At 43.2% G+C, this 7668-nt stretch overlaps 1 non-coding gene across 1 annotated transcript; it reads left to right on the forward strand.

Annotated features, from left to right (window-relative positions):
- Positions 1–6850: 6850 nt before the first annotated feature.
- Positions 6851–6923, forward strand: TRNAT-AGU (transfer RNA threonine (anticodon AGU)). The gene has a single exon. It is a non-coding gene; the product is annotated as a tRNA-Thr (tRNA).
- Positions 6924–7668: the final 745 nt, after the last annotated feature.

The raw sequence follows: 7668 nt of genomic DNA on the forward strand, positions 1-7668 counted from the left end.
ATTTTCGATGCTGGCTTTTACTTCTTTTTTTGATGCTGGTTTTATTTTTTTCTTATTATTCGTCTAGTTTCAATTTAATCGTTCTGCGTCTCAATTTGTATCTTTCATGGAAATCAGTTCTGATTTCTTTACGGCGTTGTTACTTTTTTCTAGACAATCTTTTTATTGGGGAAACGTTCATCAGCTTAAGACCATCTTCAGTGATCCGAACGGTTTGATTCCTCTTTGGTTGTTCATATATTGTTATGCATTCATAATTTTACTATTAGTCAGTTTCATCCTCATATCTTCTTTTTGTTTGCTGGTTCTTAAATGAAGGTTTTACCTTTTTCATTCTCTATTGTGGAGGCTGGTGATTTTTGCTGTAATCTTTTGTTTTCTTCTCTAATGATGGTAAAATCCGATCTTCCTTACGGTCCCTTTCGAGCCAACTTTAATGAAGTTTACTCTGAAATTATTCATAAACTTCTTTATTGGGGATTCTAAATCCTGATAGATAGTTTTATGTGACTATTTAGACCAAATATCCCAATCTTACTAGTAGGAAAAACAAAAGACTGTCTCCAAACGGAGTATCGACTTTGAAATACCAAATAAAACCCGTTAAACCCCATCTTCTGTAGTCGAAGAAAAGTTGCTTTTTATTAAGTGGATCCTATAGAGTAAGTGAGGACAGGTTCTAATAGGTGGATTCAGTTAAATTGAATGATTTTATTATATTAAGCTCCTCAGATTTCAGCCAAAATCTATCAGCAAAAGGAATCTTTTGGCCATCTGATTGAGCAAGTGCTTTGAGAAATTTGGCTGAACTGTAAGGATTATAAAGCGTTTTTTAACTTGTTCCGTAGCCACCGTAATTTGATTTTATGATTTCCATTATCTAGCTATGCACTGCTTGGTTCATTTTATTTCTTTTGATTATTTGAAGTACTGATTTCGATATTTATTCTTCAGAAAAGCCGAAAAGATCTTGCTATTAGTTTCCTCCTAAGGCATTTGAAAGAAAAATATCAATAATACGTTAATTGTAGGTGAACAATGTTTCAGCAACGCCTGTTATAAGGCAATTGTGTATTATATCTGCAACGTCTTTTGCAAGTGAGCCTATGGTATCTGAGAGAAGGTCAGCTGCATTTACTATGAACTCTGTTGTGATGGTTTTATTTTGCGTTTTGGAGCTTTGCTACTCGATATATTTCATGATTAGACGAAAGATACACACATCAAAGTCATCAACTAGGACTAAAACCCTGTCACTTGCCCAAGAATTTTAACCTTCTTTTTAATTTTTGGCAAAGAAACGGCACATAAGTTGAGCAAGCTCACGAAGACTCACTGTAAGCTCGATAAGGCTCATATTCTAACCTAGTTAGACGTCTATTTTCCTAAATAGTTTTAGGCCAAACTAATTTTTCATTTTAGGGATCAAGTAGTTATAAATAGAGTCGATTTTGGCTTCTTTACATTCATCACTCGATAAGATGTTATAAATGTATGGCCTATCTTACTCATATTAGCTCCTAAATCGAAGAAGAGATAGCATCTTTCTAACTGCCAAGTATCGGTGTTATTGGAAAACCGATCTGATATATAGCTTTAATGATTGCACGCAATCTTCCATTGTGTCGCCTTTGAGCTGGCGGAAGGAAATGAAGAGGACAGGAAGATTGGCGTGGTACTTCTAAAAGAATTTGGAGTATTTTTTATTGCATATGTGAAGAGCCTTATAGCCGCCCTCGCCTGTGAAATATCCAGTATTAGAATTTTTATGGTACTTGGGATTTAATTCATATTATTATTGCCCATCTTTCGTGTAATGAAGTCGGATCTAGTATTCTGGCTGGCAAAAGGCTTCTAGCATTGACATTGTAAATGTTTTTCCAAAGCCTCTCGGCCGAACAAAGCATCTCGGAAAGCGGCTATCGTTTATAAGCTTGGGAATGAATTGGGTTTTATCCACAAATATGCAAGATTCATCTTCTCTGCTCAGTTTTAATATGTCCACGAAGTTCCTTGTCGTCATCGTATTCAAATTATTTAAGAATCATTCTTCTCCATATAATCTTTTGAAAATATTGCATTATTCTTTAAATCGTCATAAAATTTATAGAGTATATGGACATTTTGCACATCACTACTGGTCTGAGAGCATCCATGAACATATGGAGCCTACTCCTGCCATGATGCCTCCCTCGTTGACGTTCTAAGGCTTTATTCTAATTAAAAACCCACAGCATTATGATTTGAGAAGCTGGTCACCCTCATTAGCGAGGATCCCGTACTGGGATACTTCGTATATGCACTTGGTGCTTACATGCTGAGAGCCGCTTACCAGCACATTTAAAAGTGGCTTAGTCACTATCTTCTACATAAGGATGAACTTTTTCCTTTCTTCAGCGTTCATCAGCTTGAGTCGCTTAATGGCATCCTATCCGTAGATGTTGTGCCCTCCTCCTTCCAAGTTCGGCTTTAGCACATACTATTTTCCATTCTTCTCCACAGATTCAATAAGCTGGGCAAATTCCTATTGGGACATATGATCGAATTCCCACACAGGCACAAGCGACTTCTTCAGTAGGAGAATCTAATCGGGGGATAGGTATTGTGAGTATACTGATTCTTTCGATAGCTCCACCTGCATTCTCTTTTGGTTCATCAGGTCGAATGTCACATTGGGTATCTTGATGGCGTTGCTGATCTCTATTGTTTCCCTTGCCTTCCAAGAAAGAGAGGGGTCTTGCTGATAGTCGGACAGCTGATAGCCTGTTCGGTAGTATGCCACAGCAATTCCTTCCCCATTGAGTTTTAAATTTCCCTCCTGGTCCAGTTTTAGCTTGCTTCCCACTTCGTATAGCGTCATCCTGACCACCTTGATCCCGAATTCCAGCAGTCTCACTTCCAAAAGCCTTTGCTCTATGATGTTGAACTCAGTGGGACTCACCAGCATCAGGAAAATCCCATCGAGCTTCCTCCTTTGGTATAGCTGGTAGATCTACTAAGCAAGGCGTTGGTTCGGCTGGCTCTTCACGTATTTATGCGCATTTTTCATGTCTGAGAGTCGCTTGGCCTTCTGGAAGTTCTCAGTATGAGCTGACATGGAGACGGAGGTGAGGTTGTACTCGATGATCTTCGGCTCTCCGTCTTCAGAAATGAAGAAATCAGATCTTGTAAGGACTAGTCCGTCGTCGTTATTGTTCTTTCTGAGACTGCGGATGCGCATGAGTTGGCTGACCATTTCATCGGTTTCCTTGATCTGTTCATACACCCTGTCGATCAGCTGCTGGTTGCGAGAAGCACTGAAGACCAGTTTCTGCCACACTTGCGAGACTTCCTGCAGCTGCACGTAGGCCGCCTTGGTTGTCGAATAGGGGTGGAAAGCCAGCTTTACTGGAGCCAGTTCGTCCTCTGTCTTCTTTTTGCTGACTCCCAGTGCCAAGCTCAGCTCTGTTAGGTTCCTGACCTGCTCAGTAGTAGGCTCATCCTGGCCTTGCATATATAGATATCTATTGATAAGATTATGATAATGATTGTGATGTTAGGCTATTTGATATCTTTGCTTGATGGCAATCATTATGTTACTTTCCAGGTGACAATCGAGCCAATTCCAGCCATAATGCCGCCCTCGTTGGCGGTGGGAGGCTTAGCTCTGATCAAAAAGCCATCTGCTTGGTTGTGGACTATTTTACCATCGAACCAGCTCAGACTACCGTAGCGAGAAATCTCGTATTCGCAATCTTGGACTCGATATTTGTGACCGTCTATTATGACATTCGCGATCGGTTTCGTCCTTATCTTTTCCATCAGGATGTAGGAACGAAGTGTCTGGCGGTCTCCCTTCAACGTCTTGACTACGTCTTATCCGAAGAGGTTGTTTCCACCTCCTTCCATGTTCGGCTTGAGGAGATAAGCTGAAGGATCGGCCTCCACTTTGGCAGTTAGAGCAGCAAGATCTTCCTGCGTAATGGTGTCGAATTCCCATTCATTCACTCTCGTCTTCATGATCAATTCAATGTCTTCCTCTGAGGCGTATCTCCTAAGGACGTCAAGCTTGCCGAGCTCGGTTTGGACTCGTTTCTGGTTGACCAGTTAAAACTCAATGGGAGGGATGGAGATGGCATTGCTGAGGGCTACTTTTTCCCTCGCCTGCCACGATCTCTCGATATCGTATCCCTATCCGAAGATGTAGTGACTGGCCCTATAGACTCCTCTCATGTACACAACTGCTACTTTCTCTTCAGCAAAGTAGAGATCTCCGTTTTCCTTCAATGCCAATTCTTCACTCATTTCCTTGAGGTTGGTCCTGATTACTCTGAATCCCCGTAATCTAAACTCCACTTCCAGCCTTCCCTGGTCGAGATAGTTGGCATTGCCTTCCAGTTTCACATCAGCATCGATCACGAAGAGCACCACTCCTTCTATCTTCTTCAAATCCGCCAACTATCTCACGGTTTGCGTGAAATTGAGGATCGATGGACTGCTGACGTAGCCTTGGGGGCCGTCTAATAATCGTTTGGCATCCTGGAAACGCTACATGTGGGACATCATGCCCACGCATTGCAAGTTGAATTCAGTTAGCTTTGGCTGGCCAGCTTAGTCGTTGTAGTAGTCGATGCGATCCAGACACACACCCTCTCTCAGGGCATCAGGACTCCGTTTCTTCACTATCTTCAGCACTCCATTCAGCAGCACATCCTGTGATGCGATCCCTTAAAAGAGTCCAATGAGGAACTGTCTATCTTGTGCAACCTTCCAAAGCACTCTATGCCAAGCTTAGTGCAGTTCTCCAAGATATCTGTGATAGTCAGCTGTGCTGAGGAAGGGGTGGAAGGCGACTTTGAAGGCCTAGAACTTGCCCTGGCCAACCCACTTCAGCAGTCCCATCGCCTGGCTTGTCCTCAGAAGCTAAAAGAAGGCGCGTTGCTGCTTTGGATCGAAATCTTGAGTCAATTACATATATAATATCTTTCTGCCGGTAATCATTGCCTCAAGATGCCCAAAGACGATTGTTTATTATATTAAATTCGCTTTATATGCTTACTCTCTTCATCTTGTTATTCATCTTATGTTCGTCATAATAAGAAAAGGGAAAAAAAAATAGAAAATGCGATGGCTTATCTTATTATGATTATCAAAGATAAAAGCTTCTTCAGATATCATGAAGTTTCCAGGACACGATGGCTGCACTTCCATTCATGATTCCTCCCTCCTTAATATCGGAAGGCTTCGCCTATACCAAAAACCCATCACTGTTGTTTCGAATTATCTTTCCTTCCAGCCAGGTAAGGGTGCCAAAGATGCCCACCTCGTACTCGCACTCACCATCGAATAGCTTTTCGCCGTCCACCAGGATGTTCCTTCCCGATTTGGTTTGGATCATCTCCATCAAAATGTAGGAGCGAAGCACCTACCGCCCTTCTCGCATCTTTTCGAGGGCCTATTCACCGAAGAGGTTGTTTCCGCCTCCCTCCATGTTGGGCTTGAGGATGTAGTTGTTGGGATTGGCCTGCACGGCTCCTCTCAAAACCTAAAGCTATTCTTCTGTAATTGAGTCGAAGTCCCATTCGCCCACTCTCGTCTTAAGGAGCAAGCTAGCATCCTCTTCGGATGCGTACCTCCTAATTACTTCCGGTTTGGCGAGCTCAGTCTGGACTCGTTTCATGTTGACCAGTTAGAATTCGATGGGGGGAATCGACAAGGCGTTACTGCTGCAAATCATCTATTTGGCCTTCCACGATCTGGTAATATCGTAGTCTTCTCCGTAGACGTAGTCAGAGAGTCGAAAAGTGATCCTGTTGTAGACCACCGCCACTTTCTCATCTCCGAAGTAAAGATCTCCGTTTTGCTTTATGGACAGTTTATCCGCCATCTCTATGTAGTCAGTGATCACTGTTTTTACCGACCTCTTGGCGAACTCTTCCTGGAAAGCCCTTACGTCCAGTCGATTGATTCTCTGTGATAAGTCGTAATCAGCGATCAGCACGATCAGCACGATTCCTTCCTTCTTCTTCAGCTTCACCACCTAAACGATGGCCTCCGTGCAGTTGCCGGCAACGGGATTGTCAAAATAGTTTTGATCCTTCTACCGTGTCTTCTTCATATTTTGGATCTTGGCGCTGTTTGCCTGGAAGCCCACGCATAGTAAATTGTACTCGATGAGTTTCGGCTGTCCTGTCAGGTCCTAGTAGTAGTCGATTCTGTTCACGCAAATTCCTTCCTGCAGGGGCCTGCCTTTCAACTGTTTCACAATGTCTAAATTGGCCTTGAGAAGATCATTTCCTTTGGTCAAGCCATCGAGCAGGGATATCAAAAACTCATGGTCTTGGGCAACCCGGAAGAGAACGCGTTGCCAAGCAGCCTGCAGACTGCAGTAAAGCTCATACTTTGACTTGTTGGTGACGAATGGAAAAAAGGCAACGGGATAGTTGATAGACTTGCCCTTGTACACTCCCCCATCGATTGGCTGAGCGCCATGTACTGAGGTAGGTCCTAAGGAGGGATCTACTGCATGGGTTTCCTCTGAGCTCCAATAAAAATGTAAACTTTGAATCAAATTATCGGCTAAATAATCATTTTATGTGATGTTATACCTAGCTTTTAGCCACTTTCTCAACGCTTTAGTGCAAAGAAATGCCTCGATCATCATATTTTTCGTTACACAATTAGGGATATTACCAAGATACGGATGTCTTTCTCGCTTTTACGCTTAGTTTTTAGCTTATTTGGCCCATGGTAGCATATAAGGTTATTATTTTGCTGTTTCATGGACGATGGATGAAAAGTTGATGGTTTTTGTGTGAGGGATACGGTGGTGGTTGCCCTATGACTGGGGGGTGGGCGTGATGGGTGGCAAGCCTGTATAGCTTAGTTGGTAGAGCACTTGCCTAGTAAGCAAGAGGTCACCGGTTCGACTCCGGTTACAGGCTTTTTATTATTTTCCATACACAACAAATCGATATCGAAAATATCCATCCCCACTTATCGGAATAGCCTAACTAGCGCTCCTCTGCAAGTTACTACTAACTTAGGAGTGGAGAGGCGGCGGAGCATAGAGGTATATAAAAGACATTTCGCTTTTTATACTGTTGAGCCTTTTCCATCCCCAAAAAGATAGACCTTTTGAATTTGGTATCTTATCCGTTGTTCAGCGTTAATCTTTTCCTTTTGCCATATTTCCGAATTGGATTTGGTGATTATTATTTATTTGCTTTGACGTCCCCATGGGAAGCGAGATCTGCCAGAACACCAGAACCGAAACAACTGACGCGCCTGCAGAGATGACGCAATAATACAAATAGAGGCTGCAGATGAGCACTGCAGTCCCACACGAGAATGGCTCATCCAACAACGACCTTTTCCGGTCAGAGCTCAACAGGGATGAGGATAAGCTCGAGGAGAGGGAAGAGAAGGGCAGCACTGTCTTCGAGCCCTGCAAAACTGTCCTCCATTCAACGCTCAGACTGAACCCGGTCGCCTACGAGAAGATGCAGATGATCGGTCCGCACTAGAAGAGGAAGCGCATAAACCAGTTCGAAGTGAATGCCCCCTTCAAGGTGATCCTGCTGACGCTAGGCCACGGGCTCAAGCACACCATCCACGAGGTGGGCCACGACCTCTTCTAGAAATACTATCAGTAATCTGGGACGCCCGGGTGGAAGCTGCACAAAAACG

The sequence above is a fragment of the Nymphaea colorata genome, unplaced genomic scaffold, assembly GCF_008831285.2.
Source record: "Nymphaea colorata isolate Beijing-Zhang1983 unplaced genomic scaffold, ASM883128v2 scaffold0280, whole genome shotgun sequence".
Classification (NCBI taxonomy): domain Eukaryota; kingdom Viridiplantae; phylum Streptophyta; class Magnoliopsida; order Nymphaeales; family Nymphaeaceae; genus Nymphaea; species Nymphaea colorata.